Consider the following 18637-nt stretch of genomic DNA (forward strand, 5'->3'; position numbering starts at 1 on the left):
CCCTGCAGCATTGGATGGTGCAGCTGTAATGTGCTTTACCATGTGCAAAGAGTTGCTGCGTCTTATTGGAGACATGTGCAGGGCATTGTCAGTCCTGGTTTGTACATATTCCCATAGGAACCATTCTAGTAAATGTGTAATTGCGGAATTAGTATTTTCAGAACTCAAAGCAGTTGCACATTGGAAATCCGAGTATGTTTCAGTGTTATATAAACTTTAGTTTTCCAAATTCTGCAAACTGAAACACATCCATCTGCCAGATTTCATTTTTTATTTATTTATTTCGGTGCCCTGAGCATTTCTTCTAGTGAGTACTGGAGTTTGGTTCTACAAAAAACAAGACATTTCTTTATAAATTCCTTGGCTTGTTGCCAGGTGATAGAAATTTTTTCTTTACACCTTAACTGTTAACATGTTGTTTTTCATGAGTATCTGAGGTGTCTAACACATTTCCTATGAATAATTGGTTAATTTCTTCATTTCCTTGTTTTAATGGACCTGGCAAGCCTGTGAGAGACTGAATATGGGTGACATATCATGGGTAGTTTCTATTTCTGACGGCCTGTTGCAGCTCTGTCACTTCTGCGCTGTGCTCCCTCCATCACTATGAAGCACATGCTGAGATTCTGTGATCACAATTACACGGGAATGTCAGAGCCTTGTCGTGACCCCCGGATTATGAGCACCAAGGACGAAAGAACAGACTCAACTGGGGATTCTTTAATGTGCCAAGTGCACAAGATAAGTCACACTACACTTCCTCCCACCCATTTGTTTTAGGTGCTAAAGATGCAGCAGGAGCAGGAGCAGGAGCAAGCAGACAGAGAGCAAGCCTTCCCTTCTTCCATGGCTTCCTGTAGGCTTCCAGCAGAAGGTGTGGCCCAGATTAGAAGGGGGGGGGGGCTCCTGCTCAAATACCCTGGATTACAGGTGTGGCTTCCTACCTCAAAGAACAGGATCAGAAACTGATCTTCCCACTTCAAATTAAGCAAAAACACTTCTCAGATGTTGCCCTCCATTTTGGGGTTTTGGTTCATCCCACATGTAGCCGACATCATAGAATCAACATCACAGGCCCTGTCAGCGTTCTGGAGCTGCTCTGTTTGGGGCTTTGCAGCTCCTTTTAGCACTCATGGCTCTGCCTCCTGCCTCCCCTCTCACAGGGAGTTTTCTTCCCACGGGTGGAGAAGCATGTGAAGTTCTTCTGGGTGTAAGTTTGAGGAGAGCAGGGCAGCATGAGACCTGAGACCCCTGGAGAAGTGCAGACAGGAAGGAGGCCCTGGGGCAGCTCAGCCAGCCTGGATCCCTTTACCCTCAGCTCTGTGGGCTCAGGCGCTGTCCTCTTCTGTTCTTCCACCAGGCGGCGCTGTTGCCCAAGACCGTGATGCTTCTCTTTCATCTTCCACAGGTGGGACCCTGGAGGGCCTCATGGAACAGGTGCCTCTGAGTCCTGGTGAGGCTGAGGGGTGGCTGTGAACACCTGCATGAGGAAGTGACTGGAGTTCACACCCGTGCTCACCGACGTTTATTGCCGTGTGTGACATGTGACTGTGCAGGAGTCCCCGCCCATCTCTGCTCTCACTTTCCAGTTAAGTTACCTGTGGCTGTGATTTGAAGAGATCAGGTCAAAGTCCACAGATACAAATGTATGAATTTAATTTTTCCACACAGTACTCATCAGGGCTGAAACCTCACCTCACCAGCGTGCACTCTCTGCGTGAGAATCATCTTTCCTCCAGTGTCCACACTGCACAGGCCTGAGGAACTCTGGGGCCAACTCTGTTATCAGATGCAGTGTCCCACACAGCTGTGACATTCGTGTCTCTCACCTCATCAGCTAGCTCATAGCCATCTGGGGCTACAGAGGCTTCATCTGTGAGGAATCACGAGGAGTCACGAGGAGTGTAGGAAACACGAGGAGTGTAGGAAACACAAGGAGTGTAGGAAACACGAGGAGTGTAGGAAACACGTGGAGTGTGGGAAACACGAGGAGTGTGGGAAACACGAGGAGTGTAGGCCAAGGTTGAGAAGAGAAATCCTGGGAGAACAAAGTTTCCTCTTTACAGCCACTGCAGGTGAACAGAGACTGATCTCTGTGTGGTCCGTGTGGGGCTCGCAGCCCAGCGCCTCTCCTACAGCACAGGGTTGAGGTAAAGTCTTGGTCTCCAGGAGGTGAGGTCAGGGTGGGGAAGCCCAGGGCTGGGGATTCCCCATCTCCCCAGTTTCACTTCTGCTCCTAACCTGAGTCAGGTCCTTCTGCCCGGACACTGATGACGCGCTAGCAGTTCTCATCTCCATTGGGTGACGCGATCCCGGGAATTCAACCAGCATTGCCGCGGGCGCTGGTTATAAAGTCCACGCAGCCTGCAGGACTCAGATGCCCCGGATCCCAGATGGAGGCGATGGCACCGCGCACGCTGCTCCTGCTGCTGGTGGCCGCCCTGGCCCCGACCCAGACCCGCGCGGGTGAGTGCGGGGCCGGGAGGGAAACGGGCTCTGCGGGGAGGGGAGGGGCGGGGGCGGCACCGGGGAAGCCGCGTCCCCGCGTCGCCCACCGGACCCTCCGCCCCTTCTCCACCCGCGTCCCGAGCCCCGCGCCCTGCTCCCCTCCCGGGAGTAGGTCGGGGTCTCACTGCGCGCCGCCCCCAGGCTCACACTCGCTGCGGTATTTCTACACCGCCGTGTCCCGGCCCGGCCTCGGGGACCCACGGTTCATCTCTGTCGGCTACGTGGACGACACGCAGTTCGTGCGCTTCGACAGCGACGCGGAGAATCCGAGGATGGAGCCGCGTGCGCCGTGGATGGAGCAGGAGGGGCCGGAGTATTGGGAGGAGGAGACACGGAACGCCAAGATCGCGGAGCAGATTTTCCGAGTGAGCCTGAGGAACCTGCGTGACTACTACAACCAAAGCGAGGCCGGTGAGTGACCCCGGGTCGGAGGTCACGACCCCTCCACGTCCCGACACGGGGGGGGGGGGGGGGGCGGAGACGTCCCGGGTCCCAAGTCCGAGGTTCGGGAGCAGAACCGACCCGGGCTGGTTTCCCTTTCAGTTTGGAGGAGTCCGCGGGTGGGCGGGGCCGGGGCGGGGCTGACCTTGGTGTCCCGCAGGCTCCCACACCTACCAGTGGACTTATGGCTGTTACTTGGGGTCGGACAGCCGCTTCCTCCGCGGGTACATGCAGGACGCCTACGATGGCCGCGATTACATCGCCCTGAACGATGACCTGAAAACGTGGACGGCGGCGGACATGGCGGCGCAGATCACCCGACGCAAGTGGGAGCAGGCTGGTGCTGCAGAGAGAGACAGGGCCTACCTGGAGGGCGAGTGCGTGGAGTGGCTCCGCAGACACCTGGAGCTCGGGAAGGAGACGCTGCTGCGCACAGGTGCAGGGGCCGCGGGCAGCTCCTCCCTCTGCCCTCGGGCTGGGGCTCAGTCCTGGGGAAGAAGAAACCCTCAGCTGGGGCGATGCCCCTGTCTCAGACGGGAGACAGTGTCCCTGGGTCTCCTGATCCTCATCACAGTGACTGCACTGCCTCTCCCAGGGCTCAGCCTTCTCCCTGGACAGTGCCCAGGCTGTGTCAGGAGGGAAGGAGAGAATTTCCCCCACTTAGCAATGGTGGCTCCCTGCAGTCTGAAGCCTCTGTCAGCCATGGCCTCTCCCAGGCCTGGTTCTCTGCCCACACCCACTGTCTGTGGACACGGACTCCTGCCATGCTAAGTGTGTCAGCCCTCACACCTCAGGACTGGAAGTCTCCTTTACCTGATGGGAGACATGGACTCCCCTACACTAGCCTGGTTCCCCGACTTTCTAGAATGTTCCAAAGAATACATTCTCACAGATCCCATCCTGTCTGCAGGGTTTGCACCCCTTCCACAACCCAACTCTATCTATTCCTACAGTGGTGAGTGGTCACAGGAGCCCTTATGGGGTACACGGGAGAAATATAAGTCATGGAATTTCTTTTTTCTTTTCTTTTCTTTCTTTTTTGTTTTGGTTTTCCAAGACAGGGTTTCTCTGTGTAGCTCTGGCTGTCCTTTAACTCACTCTAGACCAGGCTGGCTTCGAACTCAGAAATCTACCTGCCTCTGCCTCCCAAGTGCTGGGATTAAAAGTGTGCGCCACCACTGCCCTATTTCTTGCTTTCTCTTTCTTTCTTTCTTTCTTTCTTTCTTTCTTTCTTTCTTTCTTTCTTTCTTTCTTTCTTCCTTCCTTCCTTTCTTTCCTTTCTTTCCTTTCTTTCCTTTCTTTCCTTTCTTTCCTTTCTTTCCTTTCTTTCCTTTCTTTCCTTCCTTCCTTCCTTCCTTCCTTTCTTTCTTTCTTTCTTTCTTTCTTTCTTTCTTTCTTTCTTTCTTTCTTTCTTTCTTTCTTTCTTTCTTTCTTTTTTGTTTTGTTTTGTTTTGTTTTGGATTATTTTTTCAGACAGTGTTTCTCTATGTAGCCCTATCTGTCCTGGAACTCACTCTGTAGACCAGGCTGGCCTCAAACTCAGAAATCTGCAGGCCTCTGCCTCCCAGAGTGCTGGGATTATAGGTATGCAACACCGCCTGGCTTTTTTTTTTTTTTTTTTTTTTTTTTGAGGGCGTTATTTTGTTTCTAGTCAGCTTTTGTCTGCACTGCAGTGACCCTGTTTCTCCATGCCCTTGTATTGTCATTTATATCAGTCTCCACAATTGCTAGGGGAGACTGCTAACATAAATAATTAGACAAGGTAAATCAGGGTTCCCTTAAAAGGGAGATTTTTGTGAACTTAGACTATTTCCTGTCAGAACTAAACATCCAGAACCCCCCTGCTCTTCCTTTGCTCCCACAAGTTACAGTGCTCCCCTAGTGAATCAGGAATTGGACTCTGACAGACAGGGTCTTCTGCCATCCAGGGCTGGAGTGAGAGGGAAGATCCTCACACCCTGTGAGCCCGCTGTGTTCAGTGAGTGCTGCACTGGGGTCCACAGCACACTCCAGGGATCCTGTGTGACACACCTGTACCTTGTCACCCCAGAGGCAGGGGCTGGGAGTCATTTTCTCTGGCTGAGTGTCAGAGGTTCACCACATTTCTGCTACACACTGTGTGATGGCTGTTCACTTGGACTGACAGTTATGCTGGTCAGCAAGATGACCACAGGGTTGAGTCTCAGTGGTGGCACCCTTCCAGTAGTACAAGGCCCTAATTTCTAATTTTGATATGGACTCAAGCACAGATTAAATTACCTATTTTCCATCCCATCTTCCATTCTGTGATTACCTATCTCATGCTATAGAGCATCACATACGGACGACCATGTTGACCCACTGGCTCATGTGGATTCCCTCTTAGCTTCTGAGTCCCCCAGAAACATGTGCAGTTCTGTGCTGAGGGGACCAGCGCTACCTGCAGGTCACTAGGGCAATGACAGTTGAAGTGTCAAACAGACACATAGTTCAGTGTCATCATTGATTTAACTGTGTCTTGTGTAGATTTCAGTCTGTCTTCTTAATTGTGGGATTTCTTATATTTTCCACACAGATCCCCCAAAGGCACATGTGACCCATCACCCCAGATCTGAAGGTGATGTCACCCTGAGGTGCTGGGCCCTGGGCTTCTACCCTGCTGACATCACCCTGAGCTGGCAGTTGAATGGGGAGGAACTGACCCAGGACATGGAGCTTGTGGAGACCAGGCCTGCAGGGGATGGAACCTTCCAGAAGTAGGCATCTGTGGTGGTGCCTTTTGGGAAGGAGCAGAATTACACATGCCATGTGCACCATGAGGGGCTGTCTGAGCCCCTCACTCGGAGATGGGGTAAGGAGGGTGTGGGTGCAGAGCTGGGGTCAGGGAAAGCTGGAGCCTTCTGCAGACCCTGAGCAGGTCAGGGCTGAGAGCTGGGGTCATGACCTTCATCTTCATTTCCTGTACCTGTCCTTCCCAGAGCCTCCTCCATCCACCGATTCCAATATGGCGACCATTGCTGTTCTGGGTGTCCTTGGAGCTGTGGCCATCATTGGAGCTGTGGTGGCTGTTGTGTTGTATAGGAGGAGAAACACAGGTAGGAAAGGGCAGGGTCTGAGTTTTCTCTCAGTCTCTATGAAGTGTGCTCTGCCCATCAATGGAAATCACAGCCACACCCACATTGCTACTGTCTCCACCTGGGTCTGCTGTCAGTTCTGGGAACTTCCTAGTGTCAAGATCTTCCTTGAACTCACAGCTTTCCTTCTCACAGGTGGACAAGGAGGAGACTATGCTCCAGCTCCAGGTTAGTGTGGGGACAGGATTTTCCTGGGGACATTGGAGTGAAGCTGGGGTTGGTGGGACCTCTGGGAACCCATAACAGCTCCTCCAGAGACATCTTCTGGGGGCTCAGTTGTACCGTGATATTAATACATATTTGTACATATACATTTTTTTAGCTATAGGCAGGGACAGCCTAAAGCACTGATATGTCTCTCCCAGATTGTAAAGGTGACACTCTGGGGTCTGACTGGGGAGGGGCAATGTGGACATGATTGGGTTTCAGGGACTCCCAGAATCCTCTGTGAGCTGTGGGTTGTTGGGATGTTGACTTCACAGTGATGGTTCATGACTCTCATTCTCTAGCATGAAGACAGCTGCCTGGAGTGGACTGAGTGACAGCCAGTGTGTTCAGGTCTCTCCTGTGACACCCAGAGTCCTCAGTCCTCTTTAGACAACAGTGTCTGATGTTCTCTGTGAGCCTCGGGGCTCAATGTGAAGAACTGTGGAGCCCAGCCTGCCCTGCACACAGGACCCTGTCCCTGCACTGCCCTGTGTTCCCTTCCACAGCCAACCTTCCTGGTCCAGCCACACACTGGGGGACATCTGCATCCTGTCAGCTCCATGCTGCCCTGAGCTGCAGCTCCTCACTTCCACACTGAGAATGAGAATCTGAATATGAACTTGATTGTTCACATCATGACCTGAGGGTCGATTGCTTGTTAATGTCATTGATTGAGAATACATAAGAGTTTTATTTGAAGAAATACATGGTAGATGGAGAACCTTCCAGAATCTGCGTCACTACACTGTGTGTTTTGGGGACAGGATGAGGCTGTGGGAGCTGAGTTTGACAGGGCTGTGCCCAGGTTGGTTCAGTGTGCGGTTGCCCCTCAGCTCTGTTACCTCTGAGCTATGCTCTCTCCATCACTAGGAAGCACATGCTGAGATTCTGTGATCACAATGACACTGGAATGCCAGAGCCTTGTCGTGACCCCAGGATTATGAGCACCAAGGACGAAAGAACAGACTCAACTGGGGATTCTTTAATGTGCCAGGTGCACAAGATAAGTCACACTACATTTCCTCTCACCCATTTGCTTTAGCTTCTAATGATGCCGTCCTGAAGCTGCCCTGGTCGCTCCCTGTCCCCTGCTACTGTGGTGATTTCTGCCTCTCCTTCTCTCCAGCGTCTTTTCCAGGGTTCTCAGGTGTCTGGTGTGACCTGTCTGCTCATCTCTCAGGAGCACATCCACAGCTGGGATAAGACCTGACAGAAATGCTTCTCTCTCCTGTAACTTGGGTACCAATTCCTATACCTGGAATATCTTATCTTTTACATCTTGAGCTCTGGAGTTAACTCCCTGAAGTCTTAGTCTCTGTTTCCAGCTCTGTGGACCTTTAGCTTGCAGCCCAAAGTCCTGCTAATCAGCCTGTTGTTGCTCTGCATTTAGATGTGTCTGTATTGCAGGAGAACAAAGACCCTCTTATAGGCCTGTATCTGTTTAAATTATCTCATATTTATATCAATAAGGACACAGGACACATAAACTGAGGTAAAATCCTGCCAGCTCAGTGAGGAAACTTTATTTTCTTAACTATTTATAAGATTCTGTTTACAAGCCTGATTCTACAACTAAACTGCCAGCTCTTTAAAAATCTCTCTGTGTGTCATTCTACCAAGCCAGTCTGCCTTTCTCTTGAGCTCTACCAACCCCGAGGAGGCTCCTTAGCTTTCTTTCCTAGATTTCTGTTTTACCTGTGTCTTACCAATTGCTTTTTTGTTGTTGTTGCATGCCCAAAGAGAAAATCCCTATTCCATAAAGGATCTTAAAAGCTAAGAGGAAAAAAAAATATATAGGTTTTTTGGAGTTTTTTTTTTTTTTTTTTTTTTTTTTTTTTTTTTTTTTTTGCCGAGACAGGATTTCTCTGTGTAGCTGTGGCTGTCCTGGAACTCACTCTGTAGACCAAGCTGGCCTAGAACTGAGAAATCTGCCTGCCTCTGCCTCCCAGAGTGCTGGGATTACAGGTGTGTACCACCACTGCCTGGCTGAGACAAAAAGAGAAAGAGGAAGTGAGACAGACCAACAGAGAGAGAAAGAGAGAGAGAGAGAGAGAGAGAGAGAGAGAGAGAGAGCGAGCTGTCAAATGTCCAATTGCTTATAAAAGAAGTCTCTAGCTCCTCCCCTCCACCCTTGGCAGGTAGAGCCATGTCATTGTCATGGTGGGGTGGGGAAGGCTCCAGGGCAAGCCAGTAGAGTCTGAAAGTCTGAACCCTTTCACCTTTCAGGGGGGCAGCACAAGACCACCTGCTGACTTGTCTGGGGTCACAGGACAAAGACCACAAGCCCTCTCCCATGCACCTTGCCTTAAAATAAGCAGGCACTTTCCATTCTTCAGTGTTCTTATCATGGAGAATTTAGAGGCACCCAAACTACAGCTCTTCAGGCCACATATAACTGCATCTGCCAAATGCAATGTCTATTTAGGCTTTTATATTTTGCTAACATTTAGGTCTCCTGTGTACAATAATAAAATATTCTGTGACATAGGCCTGTCAGTGCTTAGGAACTGAACATGTCTGGTGCAGGCTTTTCTGGCTGGCAGGGAAGGCAGGGACTGGTCAGGCTCTATTCTTTGCTCTTCTGGGTCTGTGGCCAAGTTTTCGTTAGACCTCCCCCTGACAACTCTGAGTTTTATTACTTATGTTACCATCCACATCTTTTGTGTCCTCTGGAAGTATAAACAATCATCATCCCAGCACCATACACTCACTGACTTCCATTCTGATGCTAACACATCCTTATGGTATATAGGTTGATTTAATTCCACAGAGTTTTCCTTGATCCAGTGTCTCTCAGCTGCTGTTCTTTCTTGTTAATGCTCAGGAAATATGAAGTTAGTGGAGCACAATCTATTCCACCCCTGGGTCTTAGTTCTTTCTTTCTGTTTTACAAGTGTGTTCCTTATGGTGTGATAAGGCCTTTTCTACAACTCATTGCCCTGCAGCATTGGATGGTGCAGCTGTAATGTGCTTTACCATGTGCAAAGAGTTGCTGCGTCTTATTGGAGACATGTGCAGGGACATTGTCAGTCCTGGTTTGTACATATTCCCATAGGAGCCATTCTAGTAAATGCATAATTGCGGAATTAGTATTTTCAGAACTCAAAGCAGTTGCACAGTGGAAATCCGAGTATGTTTCTGTGTTATATAAACTTTAGTTTTCCAAATTCTGCAAACTGAAACACATCCATCTGCCAGATTTCATTTTTTATTTATTTATTTCGGTGCCCTGAGCATTTCTTCTAGTGAGTACTGGAGTTTGGTTCTACAAAAACCTGCCCAATCTAAGCTTACACCTTTCAAGTAAAATAGCAGGATGGTGTGTCTTTTGTATGCATGGCCTAGAATGTGTCATTCTTTTATACCATTTGTTTTAATTACACTATTCATTGTAATTCTCAAATCTGTAAGCATCACCCCTAGCCCAATTTCTTTTTTATAGCAGGTTCAGGGGAATCCCGCGGGCAGGTAGACTCCTCTGTGTGTTGGGCCCCAACTGCTCTTGTGCCAGCTGATCAAGTGCCTGCAACTTTTCCTTAGAAAGAGATGCACACATGCTTGAGAGCCAACCATTTTAAGGGTAGGGCTATAACTTTAATTTTCTTAAACCATGTTTTTAATTATGTTTTTTAAATGCTTTAACATCTCTTTTAGCCCTTCCCCCAACTCCAACTCCAGAGCTAGCAGGAAAGAAAGGATACAGGGAAAATGGACCTATTTAGAAAGGATTTTTGAGTAACTCTCTCTGTGTTGTCTGGAAATCAGTGGTTTAGTTCATAGGTTAGAAGCGGTTTCTCGATCCATTTGCAAACAGTTCATGGATGCACTAGCAGTCTGGTTTGGCAGAGTAGGGAGAGCAAACACAATCAGCATTGTACTGGCTGGTTTTGTGTGTCAATTTGACACAGGCTGGAGTTAGCACAGAGAAAGGAGCTTCAGTTGAGGAAGTGCCTACATGAGATCCAACTGTGAGGCATTTTCTCAATTAGTGAACAAGGGGGAGGGCCCCTTGTGGGTGGTTCCACCTCTGGGCTGGTATTCTTGGGTTTTATAAGAGAGCAGGCTAAGCAAGCCAGTAAGGAACATCCCTCCATGGCCTCTGTATCAGCTCCTGCTTCCTGACCTGCTCGAGTTCCAGTCTTCACTTCCTTTTGTGATGTACAGCAATGCAGAAGTGTAAGCTGAATAAACCCTTTCCTCCCCAACTTGCTTCTTGGTCATGATGTTTGTGCAGGAATAGAAACCCTGACTAAGACAAGCAGTGTGGCAGTGCCTAGCAGAGACAGCCAGGCCTCAGCCTTGGCTCCACTCAGCAGGAGGGACCCAGAGCCATGTCAGGAGAAGTTTTCAGCTGTGTCCCTTTCAAGGAAGCAAAGGTCAGCAAAGACTTGAGACCCACGAGCTCACTGCACTGGCAAGCCAAACTCAGCCCGCGTCAGGGTCAGCTGAGTCCTGTTTACACTCGCCAGACATCACGCATCTCCCACAGGTCTTGCCTCAACATGTCTCTTGCCTGCGCATGTGTCTGTCTCAGCTGACATCACTCTGCCAATCAGCCTGAGTCTGCTAAGGCAAAAAGAAACTGTACCACAGCCCCACAGGATTTTTGGATCCCATCTCCCTATGGAGTCCCAACACATGCAGCTCAACCACGAAATGTAAGGCAGCCAATACACACGTGTCATTAGTGAAAAATCTTACACCACGTGTCCTTTCGTGCTTGCTTCAGCAGAACAGCCTTTCACCTGTGCTGCTTCAGCAAACATTCCTGCAGGAGTCGCCCTCAGCCTTTCACACCCGTGTCCACTTTAACAAAACCTTCCTTCACGGGTTTGCCCCAGCAAAACCCCATCCAACACAACTGCTCTTCCAAAGAACCCTTAGTTTCCACTTCATAGGGGCCATTTCAGCAGTGACCCCTCTTAGAAATTTGGAAACAATCCCTGTTGTGTCTTGTTTTTGAACAACTGGCATAGTCTGTAGTTGTTTTGGATGACATTTTTCAATAATTTCCCCAGAAGCATCTTCCATTTCACCCCCTTTTTAGGGATTGACGCTCATATTGTGGGAATATTAATCTCTGTTCTCTATTGTTGTAGTAAATCTCATCCCCATGAATTTATGGCTCTGTCAGCCACACGAGGTCTTAACTTTTCTATGTGACCTTCCGGTTCCACACATTTAACCCATCACACACTTGTTTTTACCTGAGATAACTCTTTCTATTCCTAGAAACTGAGTATAAACCTTTAAAAGTGGCCATTCTGAAATCAACAATTTGTGTCACATGATAGTTACATCCTGTATCCACAAAACCTATTTCAATGTGATTCACTTGATAACTCAGTTTTGGCCTCTAGTCATTGACAGCTGTTTGCCAGAACACACATTCCCAACACTTCCAACCCTGCTGAGCTTTCTACAGGAGCAGCTTAGCCTCTGATGTAGGGAAACAGTGACGCTCACGATCCCATCACCTGTGCTAACTGACATCTCTCTTTTTACATAAGCCATTATTTCACTTATAGTTGAAATCTACAACTATAATTTGTGAATGAACAATCAATCCTTCGAGATTCAAACTGTTTCTTCCCAAGACTGTTCCTACTGTCCCTGAGGGCAAAAGACCATATCATCATATCTCCAGTAGTTATTTTATAACTTTCAGTCTTTAGGAAGAGTGTAAGATGTTTGTCTGTGGCCAAGTCTAGAGCAGCACTGGCTGCAATAGCATGCTTTAGATCTGCAACACTTGGTTGAGGATTTTCTGCCTGCTCATTATTTCCTGGCTGACATGGGGCAAACAGCTTGTCCTTTATTCAGTTGAACTTGAGTTAGGTTCCCCATTGGTTTCCTGATGGCAAGAAAATGCTGTCAAGAAATCGCCTTGGCTATCTCTCTAGGACCTGCACTCCTTAGTCCAGTGGCAACCCTTGTTCTGTCACATTGCCTGAGCACTCCTGGAAGCCTAGGGTTTTCTCTGATTTATATTCAGAATATCCATTGCCCTTAGAGATGCCTGTTACAGTCCAAACTCTGCCATGGGATAACCAGGATTCTTTGGTCCAGGAAGGCACAGGTCCGGCGAGATGACAGACGGAAACAACCACACACACACAGAGGTGGTTGAATCTGAATGTATTTAGGAGCTTTAAAGCAAGGATTTTTATACACGAAGAGTTGGTATTACCATTTCAAAAGATGTAGCCAGTGAGGCAGGCACAATTATCATAACTATTTGGTACAAGGAAATGCAAAATCAATCAGGTACAATGTTTCTCATGTAACAGATACAGAGGATAAATTTACAGATGCCATCAAACTTCCTCATTAGAGTACAGGTCACTATTAGTTTACAGTAAACCTTCAGAGAGTTTGAAGTTTCTTTTTTCTTTTTTTGTTTTTTTTCAAGACAGGGTTTCTCTGTATAGCCCTGGCTGTCCTGGAACTCACTCTGTAGACCAGGCTGGCTTCAAACTCAGAAATCTGCCTGCCTCTGCCTCCCAGAGTGCTGGGATTACAGGCGTGCGCCACCACCGCCTGGCGAGTTTGAAGTTTCTTATACCCCCTGTATCTAAACAAGTTTTTGTGAGAAATCCTTATCTAACATTTAGCTTGTACCTTGTAAAAACCTTCCTGACTTAATCAATGCTTTCTGTACCAGAGTGCCAGAGCCACCCTCATCCACATATGCGCACAGCCATATAAGCCTGCATGTGGTTGGAAGGTTGTAATTATGTAAATGACTATGAGGCAAAGCATTGCAATTCTTAAAAGGGAGTTTGGTGGTCAGTGAGTCACCTTCAAAGGCCAGGCTTTAGGAATCCTGGTGAAGAGGGAAAAGGAGGAAGTTCAGAGCAAACTGCTTCTTGAGAACTACTGGCCCTGCTCAATAGCTTGGTTTACCTTGGTCCCAGCTACTGAGAAGGAGGAGAGTTTAGAAAATTGCCAAGTGAGATTTTTGGCTTCTGTACAGGCTGTTCCGCAAAATCCCAGGAGACATTTCCCCTCTTAGTCTGTAAAATTTTGTTATACAGAGTTCACTGGGGCCACTGCGGCAGATGCCTTGTTTACAATTTTGTTTCTGGTGAGCATGTTTCCCACGTTTAAAGCACAGGGCATTTTGAGATCTGAGAACATTACCAGATGGTTCAAGGTCTTTTTGCTGTATTTCCCACAGTTAAAGCACCATGCATGTTGAGATCTAAAACCTTTAGCTATGGCTCATTCAGTTACTGTGGCTTTATTCGGGCTAGAACCAATATCAGTATAGATGCTGTCCTTGTCTTTAAAGGCCTAATGACATTTTCATTCCATGTTTGCATTTTCAGATGCAAAGATGGCAATTAGTACTTGTCTCACCCTAGGGTCTGACATGGCTTTGTTCACAGCTGAAACTAATCTTCACACACACACACACACACACACACACACACACAATCAGTGAAGGTTTCCCCTGAGACTTGTATAATTTTTCTAAATGATGTGGTGGACTTCTTTCCTGACAATTCAAATTTGTCTCATCTTCTTAACACTTCTAAGCAACATCCTTCTAAGATTGTATCTTCAAATTGAACCCACTCTCGCATATCTGCCCATCCACCTGTCACCTGGACCTGTGCTATGTTAATTCCCCTGCTCCTTTGTGCTGATCCACATTCCTGGCTTCTCTCTCCATCATGGCAACCATTGCAGTGGAGGACCAGCCTCCAGTACAGCTGTTACCAGGCCCTCTCTGTCTTGGGGAGTAATTCTATGTTGACTAGTTTAATTATTTAGGGTTTGTTTCACACAGGACAAGTGCTTCCCATAAGACATCCTTGCCTCTTTAAAATGCCTTATGTCCATCATTTCTACAGCATGCTATCCTGTCTTGTCATAACCTTGTGGATTACCTCCATTAGCAAGCATATGCCTGTAACTACTCGGAATGCTGTTGGTGATTCTGTGACCCAGGACAGCCTGTCCTCACAAGGGGCTGAGTTTAGCCCTGTCTCCTGAACATGGCTGTCTCACCTGACCACCCTTCTGCTTTTCTATGTTGTTGACTTGACTGCCCTCTGACACCATTCCTTCCTCTCCTTCTACCTGGGGAAACTCACTCTCTCTGGTTCCATCTCTAGGAATGAACCTATTTGGTCTCCCTTTTCTTTCATTTTTAAAAAATAATTAAAATTTTTTTTTTGTGTATATATGAGTAAACTTTACTATTGCTCGCTTCAAACATACCAAAAGAGGGCATCAGACCCCATTACAGATAATTTAACCATTTTTATTTTATGTGCAATGGTGTTTGAGAGTACCAGATTCTCTGGAGCTGCAGTTACAGACAGTTGTGAGCAGTCATGTGGTTGCCCCGAATTGATCTCACGACCCAGGAAGAGCTGCCATCTCTCCAGGACCCCTCCCCTTTCTTGTGTTTTACATTCATCATCCAGTCTGTCTGTATTCTCAGTTTCTCTAGCTTCACAGCCAACTCTGTTACTATTTCAGAAAGGAGCGAGGAGCGAGGCCTCTCGTTTCCCTTTTCCCACAGTTGTTGATTCACGAGCTTCTGCATTTCTTCCCGAATTTATTCCAGTTGCTCAGTCAAGTCTTCTGTCCTTTTTATATACAATGTAGTCAGAAATGAGGGAAAGTGGAACAGAAAACTGCTGCTGAAAACCTTGTGGACCTGCCTCAAGAAGGAGCTGTTGTTGGTATTTTGAAACAAAGTATCCATCCTTCCTTTTATTGCCTTTGGCTCTCTGCTACTTGAAATCAAACCTCCCATTTTGCAATACTCCGGGTTGGATACAACTTGTAAAATGTGTGTGGGTTGTTTGTTTGTCTCTTTGTTTCTACAAACAGTAACAAGTTCTCTTAACTCCCTGCCTGCCTCCTCCTGGGTTCCAGCCTCCTCCTGGGTTCCAGCCCAGCCTCTTCAAACATTTTCCCCACCGCTTCTCCCAAAGTTCTCCACCCATCTGCTTAAACAGCCCCTTCTCCCAATTTCCCAATACCAGCACCTCCAAACTTATGTACCACGAAGCACACTGCAAAATTGCTCAAAGCTGCAGCAGGCCCTGCCTTCTCACCCCAGCTTTAAGATGCCCCCACAGGAACTGTCAACATTGGTGGCTCCTGTGACAATGGCTGCACCAAGGCACCATCAGTCTGAAGCCATCACAGCAGCTGTCCCTGGCTGTGAATCTCTTTCCCCCTAAGCAGGAGCTGCCCCTCAGGAGCAGTCCATGATGGGGGCAACTCCTCTCCAGCCTCTCCCAGCAGCTCCACAGAGATGGCACCTCAGCAAAAGCCACCTGTGGCCAAGAAGGACTTCCCACCCAGGAGCTCATTACAGAGAAAGGGGGAGGGAGGCGCTGTGAAAAATATCTACCAATCTCTGAGCAAACAAAATGAGCAAAACCACAAGTTCCTGAGCTTCCCACAGAAACCCACCAACCCCTGAGCCGGAAACCTATCAATCCTTGAATAGGAAATCCTACCAGTCTCTCAAAATTTATAATGGGAAATATCCTTTATAGTTTTCAGCAGCAGGTTTTTTTCTTCTTTCTTCATTTTGTGCTATTTCATGTCTCAGGTGCCCTTCCCCTGGGACACCTTCTTCCCTCAGATCTGTGAGATTCCTGGGCTTCTGAGTCCTAGGATGCCCTCCTGTCTGAGCAGAAACACATATTTTGGTGCAGTGACTGGAATAGGCTCTCCTGGTGCCTGTGCTCTCCGCAGTCCTGGGGTCTGATTCGCACTAAGACCCTATCCCCCATCTCCAGTTGGCCTGCAGGAGTCTCACCTTCTGGCTCACTGATTGATTAATATTCCACCCACCAGAACAATTCAGCAAGATTCCTCTTTTAGAAGTGGAAAATTCTGGTTTTATTGGAAAGTCAGTTATGTCAAATGTTTTGTTGGGGCACACAGATGAGAGGATGATTTGCGAAAGCAAGCATGTGAACGGACACATGATGTTAAAAAAATAATATAAATATGACCAACAGGTGGTAGAAGATGCTTGATGACATTGGTACCTAGCTATTCCTTGCTGGTCATTGTTTGTCGTGACTTCATAGAAAGAAATGGTGTTCTGGAGGCTTCTTGGCACTTCTGTGGACTTGGGCCAATTGTCAGAGTGAAGTGGAAGTTTCTGGATATATCACCTGATACAGACCCACATGGAGTTTTGCTAAGACAGACTAGCATGGTGTGTTGCTAAGGAAGACTCATGTGGAGTTTTGCTGATTCATGTGGTGCTTTGCTGAGCTGTGGAAGGACACAGGATTCTTGGAGGGAATCTAATAGGAAGCGATGGACAGTGATGGTGGACTCGCACAGCTAGCTTTGCAACGCCTCTTTGGTCTTAAGTCTATATCTTACCGGCTCTTCACTTTGTTGAGAGAGTCACAGCAGAGAATTTCTCCTGGTGTCCATGCTGATCCTGGTCACTCCTGCTGACTTGTACTACTTCAGGGAAGGTCTGGCCATTTCTGCTGGGTTGTGTTCTCGCTGTTGATTCCTGTTTGATATTGTGAAAACACAGAACTGGAGAGCTTGTATCCTCGCAATTGGAGTTTGAAACTGGACCAAAATGTTACTTCTAAACACCAATTCTTGAAAGGTGTTCGTGTGTGGATTAAGCTCCTGCCGCTGATCATGTGAACTGAACTGCTGATACCCTGACAATGCAGATTGGACTTGCTCCAAAGAATTATATCTAAACTGGTCCAGTTTTCTGATATACTAATTACTTTTCTTTCCCACTACCTTTGATGGGTGGTGGGCTAGAAGTTAAAGCATTTAAGAACCCTTATTATAAGTAGGTTTTGGAGTTGGAGAGATGGTTCAGCAGTTAAGAGCACTAACTGTTCTCCCAAAGGTCCTGAGTTCAAATCCCAGCAACCACATGGTAGCTCACATTCATCTGTAATGAGATCTGATGCCCTCTTCTGGGGTGTCTGAAGACAGGTACCGTGTACTTACATATAATCAATCAACCAATCAATCAATAAATAAGTCTTTACAAATGGGTTTTAAAAAATCAAAGCCTATATCTTTTGTTAAGTGTAAATGTTTCCCTGGCTCTGAGGAAATGACCACTGAGTGTCCAGTACCCTCTGTTGTCTTTGAGGTGGAGGGACCTCCAGTCACAGTCTTTAGGCTACAGCTGGCCCTCATCACCTGACCCATCCTCCTGCCATTGGAGCTGCTGTTCTGCAGTTCCAGAGGTCTCCTGGGCCATGGTGCCCCCTACCTGCCCTTTTCTCACCTTCCCTGCAGGGCTGCCTCTCCACAGAGCCTCCAGGCCCTTGAGGTTTTAGGTGCAGTCCCCTTAGGCCCTGCTGGGCTCCTGTGACCCTTCCTGCCCTCTCCTACCTCTCTCACTTTGGAGCTGCCCATAAATTCCACAGCTACTCCAGGCCCTCATGGCTTTTGAGACTCCATTCCCAAACCTGTCCTATGGACAAGATCCTCTATGAGAGCTTGGTTCTCATTCCACTTCTGGCTTCTACAAAAGTCCTGGTCCCAGGCACTGAGCCTCCTAAGCCTAGTCAGGCTAAGCTGATGGCTGCTGAATTGTGGTGATGACCCACTGAGCAGCTGGTCCTCATTTTGTTCTCCCTGAGTCTGGGGGCGCCCATGGCTACAGGCTGCAGTGGCACCCCCCTTCCCCTCCTCACCCTGAGGAGGAGTACCTTTCCTACCCTCTCACTCTCTTGGGATGTTTCTTAGAAACCTCCAACCTGTGCATCTGAAACCAAACCTGAAGAGCCCTAAATTTATGTACCTGTACAGTCAAAATTGGCCTCAATTTCCCTTAGATAAACAATATGAAAGGCCACCCAATGGAACCCTTGATCCTAGTATTAGTCAGGATTTCTACAAATAAATACAAGCAAACATGGAAATAAAGAGATTTTCCTATTCCCAATTTATCTTTTCTCCAAGCCCTGTTAACAGGAAAAATATGAAAATGTGAGGTATATCAATATTTTATCAAATTTATATTACTAAATTCTAAATATAATTCTTGAATGCATACATACCCAAACTAATACCTAAGTCTCAGAATTCAAGAAATACTAAGCTATACAATGAGCATTTGTGTTATGTATACAAAAATATCTCAACATTGTAATTAATCTTCTTGCTTTTAACTCATAATTTTATTTGTTCACTTTTGTATACTATGAAATTAATCATGTGTGAAAGAAAGTAAATAAGTTGGAGTCCTGTAGAGGCCAGCTCTCACATCTTAACCGTGGGTTTTCTGGAAGGAGAGATGGGTAAGGAACAGGCTGCAAGAGAAGTCACATGGAGAGACACAAAAACACATGGCTTCTGGTCCAAGTCTCCATCTTTAATCATCCCTC

General features: G+C 47.4%; 2 long non-coding RNA genes and 1 pseudogene across 3 annotated transcripts in view; 2 read left to right on the top strand and 1 right to left on the bottom strand.

The window, feature by feature from the left end:
- Positions 1-254: 254 nt before the first annotated feature.
- On the bottom strand, positions 255-2403 carry LOC127669436 (uncharacterized). Its single transcript, XR_007974355.1, has 3 exons — positions 2242-2403; positions 1696-1873; positions 255-1604 (listed from the first exon to the last, which is right to left on the bottom strand). It is a non-coding gene; the product is annotated as an uncharacterized LOC127669436 (long non-coding RNA).
- Positions 2357-18637, top strand: part of LOC127669413 (RT1 class I histocompatibility antigen, AA alpha chain-like) — a 44510-nt pseudogene continuing 28229 nt past the window's right edge.
- Positions 6243-18637, top strand: part of LOC127669435 (uncharacterized) — a 30668-nt gene continuing 18273 nt past the window's right edge. Inside the window, exons 1-2 of one of the 2 annotated variants that reach the window (XR_007974353.1) lie at positions 6243-6436; positions 6572-7000. This is a non-coding gene — a long non-coding RNA (uncharacterized LOC127669435). Of the gene's footprint in view, positions 6437-6571; positions 7001-18637 lie in introns of those variants that run through there. The other variant, XR_007974354.1, reaches the window with a different exon arrangement.

Source organism: Apodemus sylvaticus, chromosome 19, assembly GCF_947179515.1.
Source record: "Apodemus sylvaticus chromosome 19, mApoSyl1.1, whole genome shotgun sequence".
NCBI classification, from domain to species: Eukaryota; Metazoa; Chordata; class Mammalia; order Rodentia; family Muridae; genus Apodemus; species Apodemus sylvaticus.